Genomic DNA, 21,110 nt, shown 5'->3' with positions numbered 1-21,110 from the left:
AGGCCTCACATCAAAGACATCAGCTCCCTGAGACTGCTGGTGTGAAGTGCAGGCACATCTCATCTGGACTCTTCTGCCTGGAGCCTCCCAGAGATGGCTGCTGCAGGTAAGATGAGCTGAGGGGAAAGGAGGCGAGAGTCTCCTCTGTGGTTTGGAGCCCGTCAGGTCTCACTCAAGGTCCTCACATTGACTGCTGGCGGGGCCTGCGATTCCTTCCTTCTCTGGTATGAATCCATCCCTGTCCCCAGCCATGCCCCGCAGAATCCCAGAGGAGTTAGTGAAGGGGCGCCTTAGCCTGACAGTTCCCACTGTGGTCTCTCTTTGTTGACAGCAGGGGCATTGCCCAAAAGTTCAGAAATGAATTTCTGTCCTTTTGTACAACTACTGTGTTACTTGCTTTTCTCTTTTAGTCCGTGTGCGATGGTCTATTAAGATGATCACTTAAAAAGGCCAATTGTCATGCACTAAGAAAGTTTCAGATGGTTATTTCACAGCCTGTGGACCATACTGCCACATCCAGCCCAATCTTTGGTGTCCCATGCTCCTGGCATGTGGGCTCTGAAATGCTGCCTCAGATTCCTTCAGTGAAGCAGTAGAGATTCATGGTCCCAGAGCACAGTGGAAGAATCAAGGGCTCAACGTTATAGGCTTTTCTCTAATCAATCCTGTCATCTGCCTCTCTTGCAGGCTATAGACCTGCCTCGAATTCAGGGCATCCCCCTTCCTGCCCACACTCAGGTTCTAGTTCATGGAGACTTATTGTCCCTCAGGGATTATTTAGTTTTTTAAAATTTTCTTGTTAATGTTTTTTCTTTATTCCTTCTCTAATTTTTCCGTGGTTGATTTTGGGTTCAGGAAACAGTAGCCCATGTTTGATTGTCATCAGCTGCTATGGATAAGGTACTAAATCTGTAAATAAATGAAGGAAAATTGATACTGTTACAATGTCTGTGCCTGATGAATACACATAACATACTATTCTGGTTGAGACTTCTTTTTCCTAAGTCAATCAGGAAATTCTTATTGTTGCCTCCATGTAGATTATATACATATTTGTATGGTTTCTTTCTAGGTATGTTTTTATATTGTTGCTTTTGTCTATGGTGTATTTTCTTTTTTTTGATTTTTTTTTAACATCTTTATTGGAGTATAATTGCTTTACAATGGTGTGTTAGTTTCTGCTTTATAACAAAGTGAATCAGTTATACATATACATATATCCCCATATCTCTTCCCTCTTGCATCTCCCTCCCTCCCACCCTCCCTATCCCACCACTCTAGGTGGTCACAAAGCACCGAGCTGATCTCCCTGTGCTATGCGGCTGCTTCCCACTAGCTATCTGTTTTACGTTTGGTAGTGTATATATGTCCATGCCACTCTCTCACTTTGTCCCAGCTTACCCTTGCCCCTCCCCATATCCTCATGTCCATTCTCTAGTAGGTCTGCATTTTTATTCCCATGTTGCCCCTAGGTTCTTCATGACCATTTATTATTTTTTTTAGATTCCATCTATATGTGTTAGCATACGGTATTTGTTTTTCTCTTTCTGACTTACTTCACTCTGTATGACAGTCTCTAGGTCCATCCACCTCGCTACAAATACCTCAGTTTCGTTTCTTTTTATTGATGAGTAATATTCCATTGTATATATGTGCCACATCCTCTTTATCCATTCATCTGTTGATGGGCACTTAGGTTGCTTCCATGTCCTGGCTATTGTAAATAGAGCTTCAATGAACATTTTGATACATGCCTCTTCTTGAATTATGGTTTTCTCAGGGTATTTGCCCAGTAGTGGGATTGCTGGGTCATATGGTAGTTCTATTTGTAGTTTTTTAAGGAACCTCCATACTGTTCTCCATAGTGACTATATCAATCTACATTCCCACCAACAGTGCAAGAGGGTTCCCTTTTCTCCACACCCTCTCCAGCATTTACTGTTTGTAGATTATTTGATGATGGCCATTCTGACCAGTGTGAGATGACATCTCATTGTAGTTTTGATTTGCATTTCTCTAATGATTAATGATGTTGAGCATTCTTTCAAGTGTCTGTTGGCAATCTGTATGTCTTCTTTGGAGAAATGTCTATTTAGGTCTTCTGCCCATGTTTGGATTGGGTTGTTTATCTTTTTCATATTGAGCTGCATGAGTTGCTTGTATGTTTTGGACATTAATCCTTTGTCAGTTGCTTCATTTGCAAATATTTTCTCTCATTCTGAGGGTAGTCTTTTCGTCTTACTTATGGTTTCCTTTGCTATGCAAAAGCTTTTAAGTTTCAATGGGTCCCATTTGTTTATTTTTGTTTTTATTTCCATTTCTCTAGGAGGTGGGTGAAAAAGGATCTTGCTTTCATTTATGTCACAGAGTGTTCTGCCTATGTTTTCCTCTAAAAGGTTGATGGTGTCTGGCCTTACGTTTAGGTCTTCAATCCATTTTGAGTTTATTTTTGTGTGTGGTGTTAGGGAGTGTTCTGATTTCATTCTTTTACATGTAGCTGTCCAGTTTTCCCAGCACTACTTATTGAAGAGGCTGTCTTTTCTCCACTGTATATTCTTGCCTCCTTTATCAAAGATAAGGTGACCGTATGTGCGTGGGTTTATCTCTGGACTTTCTATCCTGTTTCATTGATCTATATTTGTGTTTCTCTGCCAGTACCATACTGTCTTGATCACTGTAGCTTTGTTGTATAGTCCAAAGTCAGGGAGCCTGATTCCTCCAGCTCCGTTTTTCTTTCTCAAGATTGCTTTGGCTATTCGGGGTCTTTTGTGTTTCCATACAAATTGTGAAAGTTTTTGTTCTAGTTCTGTGAAAAATGCCAGTGGTAGTTTGATAGGGATTGCATTGAATCTGTAGATTGCTTTGGGTAGTAGAGTGATTTTCACAATGTTGGTTCTTCCGATTGAAGAACGTGGTATATCTCTCCATCTACTTGTATCATCTTTAATTTCTTTCATCAGTGTCTTATAATTTTCTGCATACAGGTCTTTTGTCTCCTTAGGTAGGTTTATTCTTAGATATTTTATTCTTTTTGTTGCAATGGTGAATGGGGGTGTTTTCTTAACTTCACTTTCAGATTTTTCATCATTAGTGTATAGGAATGCAAGAGATTTCTGTGCATTAATTTTGTATCCTGCTACTTTACCAAATTCATTGATTAGCTCTAGTAGTTTTCTGGTAGCATCTGTAAGATTCTCTATGTAGAGTATCATGTCATCTGCAAACAGTGACAGCTTTACTTCTTCTTTTCCAATTTGGATTACTTTTATTTCCTTTTCTCCTCTGAATGCTGCTGTGGCTAAAACTTCCAAAACTGTATTGAATAATAGTGGTGCGAGTGGACAACCTTGTCTTGTTCCTGATCTTAGTGGAAATGATTTCAGTTTTTTACCATTGAGGATGATGTTGGCGGTGGGTATGTCATATATGGCCTATATTATGTTGAGGAAATTTCTATCTATGTCTACTTTCTGGAGTGTTTTTATCATAAATGGGTGTTGAATTTTGTCGAAAGCTTTCTCTGCATCTATTGAGATGATCATCTGGTTTTTCTCCTTCCATTTGTTAATATGGTGTATCATGTTGATCGATTTCCGTCTATTGAAGAATCCTTGCATTCCTGGGATAAACCCCACTGGACCATGGTGTATGATCCTTGTAATGTGCTGCTGGACTCTGTTTGCTAGTATTTTGTTGAGGAGTTTTGCGTCTATGTTCATCAGTGGTATTGGTCTGCAGTTTTCTTTCTTTGTGACATCTTTGTCTGGTTTTGGTATCAGAGTGATGGTGGCCTCGTAGAATGAGTTTGGGAGTGTTCCTCCCTCTGCTATATTTTGGAAGAGTTTGAGAAGGATAGGTGTTAGCGCTTCTCTAAATGTTTGATAGAATTCGCCTGTGAAGCCATCTGGTCCTGGGCTTTTGTTTGTTGGAAGATTTTTAATCACAGTTTCAATTTTAGTGCTTGTGATTGGTCTGTTCATATTTTGTATTTCTTCCTGGTTCTGTCTTGCAAGGTTGTGCATTTCTAAGAATTTGTCCATTTCTTCCAGGTTGTCCATTTTATTGGCATAGAGTTCCTTGTAGTAATCTCTCATCATCCTTGGTATTTCTGCAGTGTCAGTTGTTACTTCCCCTTTTTCATTTCTAATTCTATTGATTTGAGTTTTCTCGCTATTTTTCTTGATAAGTCTGGCTAATGGTTTATCAATTTTGTTTATCTTTTCGAAGAACCAGCTTTTAATTTTATTGATGTCTGCTATCATTTCTTTTTCATTTATTTCTGATATGATCTTTAACGTTTCTTTCCTTCTGCTAACTTTGGGATTTTTTTGTTTTCTTTCTCTGATTGCTTTAGGTGTAAGGTTAGGTTGTTTATTTGAGATTTCTCTTGTTTCTTGAGGTAGAATTATATTGCTGCAAACTTCCCTCTTAGAACTGCTTTTGCTGCATCCCATAGGTTTCGGGTCGTCGTGTTTCATTGTTATTTGTGTCTAGGTATTTTTTCATTTCCTCTTTGATTTCTTCAGTGATCTCTTGGTTATTAAGTAGTGTGTTGTTTAGCCTCCACGTGTTTGTATTTCTTACAGATTTTTTCCTGTAATTGATATCTAGTCTCATAGCGTTGTGGTTGGGAAAATATACTTGATACGAGTTCAGTTTTCTTAAATTTACCAACGGTTGATTCGTGACCCAAGATATGATGTATCCTGGAGAATGTTCCACGAGCACTTGAGAAGAATGTGTATTCTGTTGTTTTTGGATGGAATGTCTTATCAATATCAATTAAGTCCATCTTGTTTAATGTGTCATTTAAAGCTTGTGTTTCCTTATTTATTTTCATTTTGGATGATCTGTCCATTGGTGAAAGTGGGTTGTTAACGTCCCCTACTATGATTGTGTTACTGTCAATTTCCCCTTTTATGGCTGCTAGTATTTGCCTTACGTATTGAGGTGCTCCTATGTTGGAGTGCATAAATATTTACAGTTGTTATACCTTCTTCTTGGATTGATCCCTTGATCACTATGTAGTGTCCTTCTTTGTCTCTTCTAATAGTCTTTGTTTTAAAGTCCATTGTGTCGGATATGAGAATTGCTACTCCAGTTTTCTTTTGGTTTGCATTTGCATGGAATATCTTTTTCCATCCCCTAACTTTCAGTTTGTATGTGTCCCTAGGTCTGAAGTGGGTCTCTTGTAGACAGCATACATACGGGTCTTGTTTCTGTATCCATTCGGCCAATCTGTGTCTTCTGGTTGGAGCATTTAGTCCATTTACATTTAAGGTTATTATTGATATGTATGTTCTTATTACCATTTTCTTAATTGTTTTGGGTTTATTATTGCAGGCCTTTTCCTTCTCTTGTGTTTCCTGCCTAGGGTAGTCCCTTTAGCATTTGTTGTAAAGCTGGTTTGGTGGTGCTGAATTCTCTTAGCTTTTGCTTGTCTGTAAAGGTTTTAATTTCTCCGTCAAATCTGAATGAGATCCTTGCTGGGTAGAGTAATCTTGGTTGTAGGTTTTTCTCCTTCATCACTTTAAATATGTCCTGCCACTCCATTCTGGCTTGCAGGGTTTCTGCTGAAAGATCAGGTCTTAACCTTCTGGGGATTCCCTTATGTGTTATTTGTTGTTTTTCCCTTGCTGTTTTTAATATTTGTTCTTTGTATTTAATTTTTGATAGCTTGGTTAGTATGTGTCTTGGCCTGTTTCTCCTTGGATTTATCCTGTATGGGGCTCTCTGTGCTTCCTGGACTTGATTAACTATTTCCTTTCCCATATTAGGGAAGTTTTCAATTATAATCTCTTGAAATATTTTCTCAGTCCCTTGCTTTTCCTCTTCTTCTTCTGGGACCCCTATTATTCGAATGTTGGTGTGTTTAATGTTGTCCCAGAGGTCTCTGAGACTGTCCTTAATTCTTTTTATTCTTTTTTCTTTATTTGGCTCTGCAGTAGTTATTTTTACTATTTTATCTTCCAGGTCACTTATCCGTTCTTCTGCCTCGGTTATTCTGCTGTTGATCCCATCTAGAGAATTTTTAATTTCATTTATTGTGTTGTTCATCACTGTTTGTTTGCTCTTTAGTTCTTCCAAGTCCTTGTTAAATGTTTCTTGTATTTTCTCCATTCTGTTTCCAAGCTTTTGGATCCTCTTTACTATCATTATTCTGAATTCTTTTTTAGGTAGACTGCCTATTTCCTCCTAATTTGTTAGGTCTGGTGGGTTTTTATCTTGCTCCTTCATCTGCTGTGTGTTTCTCTGTCTTCTCATTTTGCTTAATTTACTGTGTTTGCGGTCTCCTTTTCGCAGGCTGCAGGTTCGTAGTTCCCGTTGTTTTTGGTGTCTGTCTGCCGTGGCTAAGGTTGATTCAGTGGGTTGTCTAGGCTTCCTGGTGCAGGGGACTAGTGCCTGTGTTCTGGTGGATGAGGCTTCCTGGTGGAGGGGACTAGTGCCTGTGTTCTGGTGGATGAGGCTTGTCTTTCTTGTGGGCAGGTCCACGTCTGGTGGTGTGTTTTGGGGTGTCTGTGGCCTTATTATAATTTTCGGCAGCCTTTGTGCTAATGGATGGGGTTGTGTTCCTGTCTTGCTAGTTGTTTGGCATGGGATGTCCAGCACTGTAGCTTGCTGGTCATTGAGTGGAGCTGGGTCTTGGCATTGAGATGGAGATCTCTGGGAGATTTTTGCCGTTTGATATAACGTGGAGCTGGGAGGTCTCTTGTGGACCAGTGTCCTGAACTTGGCTCTCTCACTTCAGTGGCAAAGCCCTGATGCCTGGCTGGAGCACCACGAGCCTGTCCTCCACACGGCTCAGAATTAAAGGGAGAAAAAAAAAAAAGAAAGAAAGAAGAAGATAAAATAAAGTAAATTAAAATAAAGTTATTAAAATAAAAAATAATGATTAAGAAAAAAGTTTTAAGTAATTAAAAAAAAAAAGGCAAACAGACAGAACCCTAGGACAAACGGTAAAAGCAAAGCTCTAGAAACAAAATCATACACAGAAGCATACACATACACACTTACAAAAAAGAGAGAAAGAGAAAACATATATTTATATATCGTTGCTCCCAATGTCCACCTCCTCAATTTGGGATGATTCGTTGTCTATTCATGTATTCCACTGATGCAGGGTACATCAAGCTGATTGTGGAGATTTAATCTGCTGCTCCTGAGGCTCCTGGGAGAGATTTCCCTTTCTCTTCTTTGTTCGCACAGCTCCCAGGGTTCAGCTTTGGATTTGGACCCCCCTCTGCGTGTAGGTCGCCTGAGGGCATCTGTTCTTCGCTCAGAGAGGACGGGGTGAAAGGAGCAGCTGATTCGGGGGCTCTGGCTCACTCAGGCCGATGGGAGGGAGGGGTACGGATTGTGGGGCGAGGCTGCGGAGGCCAGCGTGACGTTGCACCAGCCTGAGGCGTGCCGTGCGTTCCCCCGGGTAAATTGTCCCTATATCACGGGACCCTGGCAGTGGCGGGCTGCACAGGCTCCCGGGAGGGGGGAGGTGTGGAGCGTGACCTGTGCTCGCACACAGGCTTCTTGATGGCGGCAGCAGCGGCCTTAGCATCTCATGCCCGTCTCTGGGGTTCGCCTTGACAGCCGCACCTCGCCCCCCTCCTTGGAGCTCCTTTAAGTGGCACTCTGAATCCCCTCTCTTCACACACCAGGAAACAAAGAGGAGAAAAAGTCTCTTGTCTCTTCGGCAGCTCCAGACTTTTTCCCGGACTCCATCCCGGCTAGCTGTGGCACACTATCCCCCTTCAGGCTGTGTTTACCCAGCCAACCCCAGTCCTCTCCCTGGGATCCGACCTCCGAAGCCCTGAAGCCCGAGCCTCAGCTCCCAACCCCCACCTGCCCCGGCGGGCGAGGAGACAAGCCTCTCGGGCTGGTGAGTGCTGGTCGGCACCGATCCTCTGTGCGGGAATCTCTGAGCCTTGCCCTCCGCACCCCTGTGGCTGCACTCTCCTCCGTGGCTCCGAAGCTTCCACCCTCCGCCACCCACGGTGTCCGCCCGCGAAGGGGCTTCCTAGTGTGTGGAAACCTTTCCTCCTTCACAGCTCCCTCCCACTGGTGCAGTTGCCGTCCCCATTCTTTGGTCTCTGTTTTTTCTTTCTTCTTTTGCCCTACCCAGGTACGTGGGGGAGTTTCTTGCCTTTTGGGAGGTCTGAGGTCTTCTGCCGGCGTTCAGTAGTAAATGTTCTGTAGGAGTTGTTCCACGTGTAGTTGTATTTCTGATGTATTTGCGGGACGAAGGTGATCTCTGTGTCTTACTCTTTTGCCATCTTGAAGCTCCTGATGTATTTTCTATCAACATGATCTAAGGAATTGTTGATACTGTTTCCGGCCAGTCTCTTGATTTCGCTGTAGTGATCTTTTTTCCACCAGGTTTCTGAAGTTCCTTATATGTTTGACTATTTTCTGTGCCGATTCCCTTAGAGTTTTAATTAGAGGATCAAATTATTAGCATTGCTATCTTTTGCTTTTCGTCACTCATGACTCTTATTTATTTGGTATTGTTGTGTATAGCTCTGTACTGGCTATGTGTTCTTGTCCAGATTTTTTTCTAGTTTTTAAATCAATAGACTTTTTTAAAGAACAGATTCAGACTACAGAAAATTAAGCAGATAGTGCAAAGAGTTTCCATACAGCCACTCACTTCTTCCAGTTAGATTCTCCTATTATTAACATTTTGTGTTGTTTCAATGGATGGAAGTTCATTTGTTATAATTGATCAACTCATAGTGATACATTATTATTGACTATTGCCAACTGTTTATAACACACTTCACTTTTTGTGCTTTACACTTCTATAGTGGTTGACAAAGGCATGACGTCATCTACTCACCAACAGAGCATCATGCAGAAGAGTTTCACTGCCCTAAAAATCTCCCGTGCTCCACCTGTCCATCCCTCAAAACCTCACTCTGAGCCCCTGACAACTCTGAACTTTTTGCTCTCTCTAGAGTTTTGCCTTTTCCAGAATATAATATTGACGGAATCCTACAGTATGTAGGCTTTTTATTTATTTACTTTTTAATATCTTTATTGGAGTATAATTGCTTTACAATGGTGTGTTAGTTTCTGTTTTATAACAAAGTGAATCAGTTATACATATATCCCCATATCTCTTCCCTCTTGCGTCTCCCTCCCTCCCACCCTCCCTATTCCACACCTCTAGGTGGTCACAAAGCACCGAGCTGATCTCTCTGTGCTATGCGGCTGCTTCCCACTAGCTCTCTGTTTTACATTTGGTAGTGTATATATGTCCATGCCACTCTCTCACCTTGTCCCAGCTTACCCTTCCCCCTCCCCATATCCTCAGGTCCATTCTCTAGTAGGTCTGCATCTTTATTCCCATCTTGCCCCTAGGTTCTCCATGACCATTTTTTTTTCTTAGATTCCATATGTATGTGTTAGCATACGGTATTTGTTTTCCTCTTTCTGACTTACTTCACTCTGTATGACAGACTCTAGGTCCATCCACCTCACTACAAATAACTCAATATGTAGGCTTTTTAAACTAGTTCCTTTTGCTAATCAATATACATTTAAGTTTCTCTATATCTGTTTGTGGTTTGAAAGTCATTTCTTTTCATGGCTGAATAGCATTCCATCACGTGGACTACCACAGTTTGTGTACCCATTCATGTGCTGAAGGTCATCTTGGTTGATTGCAGTTTCTGGCAGCTATGAATTAGTGTACTATTAACATTTGTTTGAAGGCTTTTGGATGGACATAAGTTTTCAACTCTTTTGAGTAAATACCTAGGCGTTTAATTGCTAGATCATGTGATAAGATTATGTTTAGCTTAAAAGAAACTTCCAGACAGTTTCCAGTGTGTCTCTATCACTTTGCATTCCCTTTAGCACTGAATGAGAGTTGCTATTGGTCCCCATCCTTGCCAGCATTTGGTATTGTCTGGTGTTTGTTTTTGTTTTAGCCATATTGATAGGTATCTCATTGTTATTTTAATCCCAAATTCCGTGAAGACCCGTGATGTTGATCATCTTTTCGTATGCTACTTCCCATCTGTGTATATTTTTGGTGAGGCGTCTGTTCATCTCTTTTAACCACTGTTAAATTGACTTTTTTGTTCTCTTATTGTGGAGTTTTTTAAGAGTTCATTGTATATTTTTGATTCATGTTTATTATCAGATATGTGTCTTACAATTATTTTTTTCCCAGTCTGTGGCTTGTCTTTTCATTCTCTTAATAGTACCTTTTACAGAGTAGAAGTTTTTAATTTTAATGAAGTTCAGCTTATCATTTTTCTCTTTCATGGATTGTGCTTTTGGTGTTGTGTCTAAAATCTCGTTGCCAAACCCAAGACTTTCTCCTATATTACCTTCTGTTTTGCTTGCTTTTTTTTGTTTGTTTATTTTCCCACTCCTCATGGCAGGCAGGATCTTAGTTCCCTGACCAGGGATGAAACCCATGCCCCCTGCAGTGGAAGTGCAGTCTTAACCACTGGACTGTGAGGGGAGTCCCTGGATTTTTTTAATTTTGAGTTTTCCATTTAGGTCTGTGATCCATTTTGAGTTAATTGTTTTGCAACATGTAAAGTCTGTATCAGCATTCTTTTTTGTTGTATGTGGATGTCTAGTTGTCCCAGCACTGTGAGTTAAAAGACTCCTTTCTCTATTGAATTGCCTTTGCTCCTTTGTTAAAGATCAGTTGACTGTATGAGGGGTCTGTTTCTAGGTTTTCTATTCTGTGCCTTGGTCTATTTGTCTCTTCTTTTGCTAATAGTATGTGGTTTTGCTTATTGTAGCTTTAAAGTCTGTTTTGAAATCCAGTAATATCAGTTCTCTGACTTTTATCTTCTTCGGTATTGATTTGAGTTGGTTATTATGGATCTTTTCATTTTTTATATAAACTTTAGATTGTTTGTTGCTATCTACAAAATACCTTGCTGCAGTTTTGAGCAGAATTGTATTGAGTATATAAATCAAGTTGGGAGTAACTGACATCTCAATAATCTTGCATCCTCCTATCCATGAACATGGAGTGTTTATTTATTTAGATTTTCTTTAATTTTTTTCAGTGACATTTGTATTTCTCATATGAATCTTATACATATTTTTCTAAGAATTATTTATAATCGATCTTTTTTTGGTGGTAATGTAAATGGCATTAGGTTTTTCAATTGCAAGTTCAGTTTGTTTATTGGAAAACAATTGACTGTTGAATATTAACCTTGGCTTACTGATACCAGGAGTTTTCTTGTTGTTGATTATTTGAGATTTCCTACATAGACAATTAGGTCATCTGTGAGCAAAAACAGGTTTATTTTTTCCTTTCAAATCTGTAGATCTTTTGCTTCCTTCTCCTATCTTATTGCATTGGCTAGGACTTCCAGTCCAGTGTTGAATAGGCATGGTGAGAAGGGATATCTTAGCCTCGTTCCTGATCTTAGTGTGAGAGCATCTATCTTCTCAGTATGAAGTAGGATGTTTTACCTGTTTTTTTCTTTTTTTTTTAGATGTTCTATTCAGTATATGAAGCTGAGCCAATGCCTGTCTACTTCTAGTTTGCTGGGAAATTTTATGATGAATGGGTATTGGATTTTATTAAAATTTTTTTCTTCTTTTGATATGATCATGTGATTATTTTCTTTAGCCTAGTGATATGATGAGTTAGCATTACTGATTTTCAAATGTTGCACACCTGAAATAAAGTCCACTTAGTTGTGGTATATAATTCCTTTTATACATTGTTAGATTTGTTTTGCTTATATTTTGTTGGGGAATTTGCATCTATGTTCATGAGAGATGTTGGTGGTCAATTCTCCTTTCTTTTAATTTCTTTTTCTGGTTTTGACATTAGAGTGATGTTGGCCTCATAGAATGAATTAGGAAGTGTCCCCTCTGCTTCTGTTTTCTGGAAGAGATTGTAGAGAATTGTTTTCATGTCTTCCTTAAATTTTTGTTAGAATTCATCAGTGAAATCATCTGGGCCTGGTGCTGTCTTTATTGGAAGCTTATTAATTATAGATTAAATTTCTTTAATAGATGCAGACCTATTCTGATTATCTGTTTATCCTTGTATAGTTTTGGGAAATTGTATCTTCAAGTAATTTGTCGATTTAACTTTTCAAATTTGTAGGCCTAGAGTTGTTTATAATATTCATTTATTATCCTTTTAATATCCGTGGAATCAGTAGTGATTGCCCTTCCTTCATTTCTGCTATTAGTGATTTCATTGGTGTTTTCTCTCTTTTTATTTTCCTTGAGTAGCCTGGTTAGACTGTTATCTTGTTTTTTCTTTTTTTTCTTTTGGATATGTTCAAAGAGACAGCTTCTGGTTTTGTTGTTTTTCTCTATTTTTTACCTTTCTTCAGTGTCATTGATTTCTGTTTTGATTTATTATTTCTTTTTCCTCTGCTTTTTTCCTCTTCTTTCACCAGTTTACTAAGGTAGAAGCTTAAATTATTGATTTTAGATTTTTCTAGTATAGACATTCAATGCTATACATGTCCCTTTAAGTACTGGTTTTGCTATATTGCACAACTTTTGATAAGTTGTAATTTTGTTTTCATTTAGTTAAACATATTTTAAAATTTCTCATTAGATTTACTCTTTGGCCCATGTGTTATTTCGAAGTATATTGTTTAATCTCCAAATACCCTTGATTTTCTTGCTATTGTTTGTTATCAGTTTCTAGTTTATTTCCATTGCAGAATGAGATCATTCTTTGTATCATTTATATTCTTTTAAGTTTGATGATGTGTGTTTTATGGCATAGAATGTGATCTATCTTGGTGTATGTTCCATGTGGACTTGAAAATGTGCTTTCTGCTGTTGTGAAGTATTCTATGCATGTCATTTAGATCTAGTTAATTGATGTTGCTTTTCAGTTCAACTGCACCTTACTGATTTTCTGCCTAGTGGATTTGTCAATTATGAAAAGAGATGTGTTGACATCTCCTATATAAGAGTAGATGTGTCTCATCAGTGTTTGCCTCATGTATCTTAACAGAATTTTTTGGTGCATACACATTAAGGGTTGCCATGATTTCTTTGAGAATTGGCCACTTAATCATTAAGTAATGCCCATCTTTATTCCTGACTTTCTTGTTGTGAATACTGCTTTGTCTGAAATAATATAGCTAGAGCAGTTGTTTTCTTTTTTTCACTCATATTAGCATGGTAGAGTTTTCTCCATCCCTTTACTTTTTTTGTTTTGAATTTTATTTTATTTTATTTTTTTACACAGCAGGTTCTTATTAGGTATCTGTTTTGTACATATTGGTATATATAAGTCTATCCCAATCTCCCCATTCATCCCACCCCCGCTTTGCCCCCCTTGGTGTCCATACGTTTGTTCTCTACATCTGTGTCTCTATTTCTGCCTTGCAGACCGGTTCATCTGTACCATTTTTCTAGATTCCATATGTAGGCATTAATATACAATATTTGTTTTTCTCTTTCTGGCTTACTTCACTCTGCATGATAGTCTCTAGGTCCATCCACGTCTCTACAAATGACCCAATTTCATTCCTATTTATGGCTGAGTAATACTCCATTGTATATATGTACCACACCTGCTTTATCCATTCATCTGTCGATGGGCATTTAGGTTGCTTCCGTGACCTGGCTATTGTATCCATCCCTTTACTTTTAATAATTTCATGTCTTTATATTCAAAGTGTGTTTCTTGTAAACAGCATAGGGTTAGATCTTCTTTGTTTTCATTCTTTTTATCAATCTCTACCTTTCAATTGGTATATTTAGACCATTCACATTAAAAGTGATTATTGATATAGTTGGATTAACATTGACCATATTTGTAACTGTTTTCTACTCCTTGAGCTTACTCTTTGTTTCCTTTTTAATCTTGTGCTCTCTTTCTGCCTTCTCTAGTTGTAATTCAAGATTTCATGTTATTCCATTTTCTCTCCTCTTTCGCATATCAGTTATACATTTATAAAATTTCTAGTGGTTTCTGTAGCGTTTGCGTTATACATTTGCAACGTATTCAAGTCCTCTTTCAAATAACCCCATCCTGCTTCACGGTTAGTGCAAGTATCTCGTAACAGTGCAAGTATACCATTTCTGCCATTTATTTCTCTTATCCATAATGTATAATCACTGGATGCATTGCTGTTATATTATTATTTTGAAGAAATAGTTATCTTTTTTGAGCAGTTGAAAATAATAAAAAGCTTTTTTTAATCTTCATTTATTTCTTGTGTTACTCTCTTCCTTTCTTTATGTCAGCCAAAGCTTCTGACCTGTATCATTTTCCTTTTCCCAGAAGAACTTCTTTTAACATTTCTTGCAAAGTAGATCTGTGTGACAAATTTCTGTCAGTTTTTTTGTCTGTCAGAGAAAGTCTTTATTTCTCATTATTGTTGAAGGATTTTCTCCCCCTGGCTACAGAATTCTAGGTTGGTGGTAGTGTTTTTGTTGTTGTTGTTGGGTTTTTTCATTTCAATGCCTAAATTTAACTGTAGCCTTTTCTTGATAGCATCGTTTGTGAAGAGACATCTTGGTAATTGTTACCCTTGATCCTCTATAGTAAGTTCTTTTTTCCTCTAGCTCGTCTCAAGAATTCTCTTTCTGTTTGGTTTTCTGTGGTTTGAGTATGATATGCCTAGGTGTAGATTTTTTTTTCTATTTATCCTGCTTGGTGTTCTCCGAGGTTCCTAGATCTATGGTTTAGTGTCTGTCATTAATTTGGGGAAATTCTCAGTCATTATTACTTTGAAAATTCTGCTTCTTTTTCTGTTTCTTCTCAGATTATTCCCACTATGCATATGTTACATCTCTTGTAATTGTTCCACAATCCTTGGTTACTCTTTTCCTTTTTAAAAATTATTTTGTTTTCTCTTTGCTTTTTAGTTTGAGGGGTTTCTATCAACGTATATCTTTAATTTCACTGAGTCTTTCCTTGGCCATGTGCAGTCTACCGGTGAGTCTATCAGTGGTATTCTTCATGTCAGTTTCGATGTTTTTGATTTCTCACATTTCCTTTTGATGCTTTCCTACAGTTTCCGTCTCTCTACGTACATTACCTACTATTCTTGCATGTTGTTCCCTTTTTCCATTAGAGGCCTAGCGTATGAATCATAAGTATTCTAAAATCCTAGTCTGATATTCCAGATTATCTCCTATATCTGAGTGTGGTTAATTTACTTGCTTTGTTTAATCAGACTGTGTTTTTCTGCCTTTTAGCATATCTTATAATTTTTCGTTGAAGGCTGGACTTGATGTATTGGATAATAGGAACCGATTTAAAGGGCCTTTAGCATGAGAGTTTGTATTTATCAGCGTAAGAGTTAGGTCGTGTTTACTGTTTGCTCTTACTGTAGGCGCCTGAGATTTCAATTTCCTTGAGTGTTCTTGTTGTCTTTGGTTTTCCCTAGGAACACCTTCATAAGTGGTCTAAGCCTTGCAGTTCTTTCAGCAGGAATCCTCTGGTATTATATTGGAACCTTGTTGATGCCGTGGTAAGATGTCCAGGAAGTGTTCTATAATCCTGTGATTAGCTGTCTGTGTTTTAGTGGCTCTGTGCCCCTGGGCTATTGCCTTCACAAATGCTTCTCAGCTTTTATACCCCCTGTTATGTGACATAGGAAGTTTGGAGGGGGCTAGAGTTTGGATTTTTCCTTCATCCAAGGTAGTTGGTTTAGGAAAGTACACAGAACAGAAACATCTGGGCCTGTGTTTCAGAATGGTTACTTTTTCCTAGGTGTATTTCAAAAGGGTTTATGTCCCCCTCATGCCAGAAGCATGAGAATATTTTTCTTGGATCTTTACGGTGAGAACCTGTTAGGACCCCAGAAGGTAAAACTCACAGAAGTGTGTGGGCTCCCCTAAGACTAGGCTCCTAGGAGTTTTGGGCTCTGAAGCTTGTCACACATAGCTTCCAGTGTTGCATCAAGTACAATGTAAATTTTTCTCCTCCTTCCTGGATCCAGGACTTTCCGCTCCCAGTGAGCTGTGATTCCCTGTATTTCCCTGCATCTTCAGTTTTGAAGCATTGGTTTTCCCTGTTACTTCAATTCTCTGATGGATCTAAGAAGAGTTGTTGATTTTCAGTTTGTTCAGCTTTTTGTCATTGTGAGGATGGGAGTGATGACTTCCAAGATGTTCACGTGGCAGAGCAGGAAAATTCTTGTCAAATAGTAGAGGTGGTACCATATATCCGTGTCTTGCTTCTTATTTTATTGGGAATTCTGATAACATTCCATATTTAAGTATGCTTAATACGTATAGATTTTACAGAAGAGAAATTTCCTACTGATGTGAGTTTGTGAAAAGTTATTACCATGGTCTGGTGTAAAATTTTTATCAAAGGCCCTTTCTTTCCCATATAATTAAATTGTGATTTATACTAAGAAATATATATTTGGTCTTTGTCCCCAGAGCTGCTAAAACTGTTGGGGTTTCCTAAGTGAAAAGAGCAAGAAAGGTGAAAGGAGTGTTTCATGTTACTGGTAACAAGCCCCTTTCAACCACACCTGAGTTTATGTTGATGAGGTGACTTTTGGAAAGCCCCTAAGGGTGGGGGGCTGCCTGGGGGACCCACCATGTGATCAGGGGCTAGGAACTTTCAGTCCTACCCTCTGAGGGAAGAAGGGCTGGAGATTGACTTAATTAACAGTGGCCAATGATTTAATTAATTATGCCTGTGTAATGAAGCCTGCATACAAATCCTAACCAAAATGGTCTGGAGAGCTTCCAGTTTGCCGAACGCATGTAGGTGCTATGGGGGTGATGCAGCTGGAGAGGGCATGAGAGCTCCACACCTCTTCCCCACACCTCACTCTAAACATCTCTTCCATTTGGCTGTTAGGGAGTCACATCCTTTTATAATAATCCAGTAATCTAGTAAGTACACTGTTTCCTTGAGTTCTTTGAGCCACTTTAGAAAATTACCAAACCCAGGGAGGGGGTTGTGGGAGCCCCCAATTTATAGCCAGTCGGTCAGAATTATGGGAGACCTGGGTTTGGATTAAGTGTGGGGCAATCTTGTGGGAATGAGCCCTTACCTTGTGGGATCTGATGCTAACTGCAGGTAGGTATTGTCAGAATTGAATTGAATTGTAGGATACTCAGCTGGTGGTAGAGAATTGGTTTGTGTGAGCAAAACAAAACAAAACAAAAAGCCCATACATTTGGTGTCAACAGGCTTGGGAATAGAAGTGTAGAGACAAATATTCTTTCCCTTTAGAAATGCATTTTCTCCTTTCTCTGTTAGTGCAGTGATTTCCAACTGTCAGTATTTTCTAATATGATATCTTTGTGTTCCTTAGTCATAGCCCATTTCTTCATTTAATCACATGGTTATGTGTGAGTATCCTTTTATTGGGGCATTCTTATCTGGACTTTGTATCAAGGAGGGCTACCCTATTAAAATGGTTGATCCGTTTTCTATCTTTTTGTATGGTTTGGAAGAATTCAAATAAGGTGGTGATTAGTTTTTCCCTGATCATTTGGTGTGACGGAGCTCCAAACCTGGATTGTCCTGGCACATTTTGATGGTGCTCTGGGTTTGGACTACATTTTCACTTTAGTGATTTATAGTTTGCTAAAAATTGTTCCATTTTACTTGGGTTTTCAAGTTTAAAGGCATGATATTTATAATAAAAACAATCATATACAACATTACAGAGAATAAAATAATGAACCCAATATACCTGGAACTCAGCATCAAGGATCCTCCATAATTGTAGGAAACAGCTTGTTCAGATTAAGGCTTATTGATTTACCAGTTTGTTTATTGGCAAGTTCACCCCTGAGACCAAGCTGTGTGCTTCCATTAGGAGGTACATAGTGTCTGTTTTCTGCTTCCTGGTGGTATTGACAGGTAGTGAGGATCTTCACCCTTATCCACTAATCCATTAGGGGCTGTAGAATGGTAATTCTCTCATTCTATCTGATTCTATCATTCTGTTGATTTTACATACATACATACACCTATATGTTATATATATTATGTGTATAGTGGGATCAATCAATCTATTGATTGTATTATATATAATATTAAAAATATAACTCATTGATATATATATTTACCCTTGAAAAGACTGGGAGACTTAACAACTGATTTATTACCTTTGTTTCTGTTACTACTCCTGTCTGATAACAGTCTTTTGTCGCTGCATTCTTTTATTCCCTTAAGGTCATTATTATGGAGGTGTGTTGAAGGGCAAACATTGTTTCCAGGTTCACAAAATAATCTTAAAATGGCTTAGATCACAAAATGGCTTAGGCCAAAAATGGCTTCTCTTATGTCAAGAAAGCCATGCCTGGTTCTCTTTCTCCAGGGACCGCCTATCCTATCTGCTTACATAATCTCTTACCCTTCAAAAAGTTCCTTCTCATTCATACCTCTCCCTAGCCCCGGGCAACCATCAATCTGCTTTCTGTCTCTGTGAATTTGCTTATCCTGGACAATTCATGTAAATGGTGTCATATAATATGTGACCTTTTGTTTCTGACTCCTTTCATTTATCATTTATCATAATGTCTCTAAGGTTCATTCATGGTCTCTCAGTTATCCGTACTTCATTCCTTTTCATGACTGAATAATATTCCATTGTAAGAATATACCACATTTTGTTTGTCCGTTCATTCAGTGATGGAAATTTTGGGTTGTTTGCATTTTTTGGCTTTTATGAATACTTCTTTGAATATTTGGGTACAAAGATTTGTTTGAATACAGTTTTTAAGTTATTTTGGTTATATACCTAGGAATGGAATTGCTGGGTCATACGGTAATTCTTGGTTTAAATTTGAGGACCTACCAAACTGTTTTCCAAAGAGGCTGAACCATTTGACATTCTTACCAGCAATGTATGAGGGATCCAATTTCTTCATGTCCTCGCAAACACTTGTTATTTTCCATTTTTATAACCAACCTAGTGAAATGGTATCCCACTCTGTCTTTTTTGTATACGTTTCCCTAGTGACTAATGATATTGAGCATCTTTTCATGTACTGTTTGGCCACTGGTATACCCTCTTTGTAGAAATGTCTATTCAGGTCCTCATCTCCAACTTATGAGGGAGGCTTTGGATATTGACCTCCTAGGTAAGCTCACTCATTGGTGTATTTATTCAGAGGCCAGTCTCAACACACCATTAACAGATTCCAGAGTTGGACTTGAGGGCACACTGGGGAAGTCTCAGGAGAAAGGAGCTCTAACGTGGGAAAGTGCTGGAGCTGAACACACGTGCTGGGACCAGGGCAGTGAGCTTTCAAGGAACCCTGGCGCGAGGGGCAGGAGGACTCTAGATAAACGAAGCCCACAGACAATCCCCAAATTACGGTTTATTCTTGTATTAACCTTCCTTCATCAGGACTGTTTATAGTCCTTTGGCTACAGGGCTTTTTGTTTGCTTGCTTGCTTTTTATTTTTTAAATTGCCTGAAATACAGTTTGAAGTAGTGAGGAGACAAGTGAATTAAAGGATACTAGGTCTCCCTCAGGCCGGGAAGAGTGGAACAGTGTGGCCTCTAGACGAATTCAGACCAAAGGTCTATTCCCAGCTCTGTCACAAGTCTTGTGAACTTGAGAAGATTGCAAGTTCATCATCTGCAAAGTGAGTCTGATAAGCCCTATCTTGTAGAGCTGTTGTAATATACGTGATGTTTGTAAAGCACTTGCAACAATGGTCTTTCAAGCATGGCATTTATTACTACGATAACTATGACCCCAGACCATAATACCAACTCTTTGGGATTTTTTTCTTTAATCTCATGAGATGTCAGAAAATACGATACGCAGCACCTTTGGAACGAACAAAACTGGTTAGACACTGAAACTATGTAAAACTTCCCCATTTGTAAATATGTCATTTGAGTGTAGAGGAATCTCTCCCAGCTGGATGCTACTCAGAGGTTCTAGAATTTGCGTCAAGGACCAACAACTTCCCTCCCAGGTGCCTTTTCATCCAAACCACCCCTAGTTTCATTATAATTTCACCACCACCAAAAATTGTAGCCTTCCTTTGGAGTTCCCCAGATTACACTTAAGGTAAGTAGTAGAACATCCCTTTAAGGGAGTGGCCTCTGGCCCTTTGACCCCAGTGCAAAGAGTGCTATCACAGTGGCTTCTTGACATCTCACTTCAAGGAAGTATCATCCTTGTTTCTCAGAAACTCCCTGGAGGCGATGGGATTAAAACACCTAGTTTGTGCACTGTGTTCACCTGCACTGGGACAGGAACACGGAAGCCATTTTATTCCTGCCCCGAGTGGAGATTCTCTCTGTTTTACCCACAGTCGCAAAGTAAAAATTCAGGGTAAGCTTCCATTCCAGTCTTGAGTCTGTCAACTCTGAGGCCCACCATCTAAGGGTCCCACCCTCCCCCACCACAATTCACTCGGCCTCATTTAGCCCACCATCCCGCCTAACTTAAAATCACCTCCTCAAGGGAACTGCAGTGTCCCAAAGCTCCAGACTTCCTTGCTTCAGAGCATTTACACTTGACTGCTCTCGTCTGGAACCTCCTCTCTTTCTCACCCCTTGTTGTAACTTGCCATTTATTTAGGTCTCAGAGTGTGTCTCACCATCTTGACGTGGCAGCAGCTCCTAGGCTCCGAAGGTCTATGGACAGTGGCTCAGTCTTCTTTTTCTTACCATCCCCAGTTCTGCCACGGAGCCTTCCAAAGAGCAGCTGCTCAATTAATGGTTGGGAATAAGAGTGGCAACGATAAGGATGTCTACTCTATTATTGTTTAATTTCTCTCACAATCTTGAGTAATCTAAGAAAACATCTTTCAGGTTTACAAAAAGAAGCACTAAAAGAATAAAACAAACCAAAAATGTACCACCATGTACGCTTTTTCTTTTCTTTTTTTTACTTGACCCGCATGATTTTACTGCCGAGTCTATTCACAGTTCCATGGAAATCCCTCTTCCATTGCTGTGTTTTCTTGTTCTAGGTCATAAAAAAAAAATGGAAGGTTTCTAAATTTGTTTTATGAAATATGAAAACTTTAACTTGTACCTGATAAAAGTAATGAATATGCGATCCATACTGTCACCGGCAGAATGGCGATTTCCTGGGCTCTTGCCCTCCCAAAGAGGAAGAGTTCAGTCGAGAGGCGTAGAGCAGTTTTAAGCAGCAAGAGTTCAGTTAAGCAGAGCAAAGGTACGCTCCCGAGAAAGCAG

The sequence above is a fragment of the Stenella coeruleoalba genome, assembly GCF_951394435.1.
Source record: "Stenella coeruleoalba genome assembly, chromosome: X".
Lineage (NCBI taxonomy): Eukaryota > Metazoa > Chordata > Mammalia > Artiodactyla > Delphinidae > Stenella > Stenella coeruleoalba.
The sequence above is the reverse complement of the archived record's forward strand: the minus strand, read 5'-3'. Positions refer to the sequence as shown.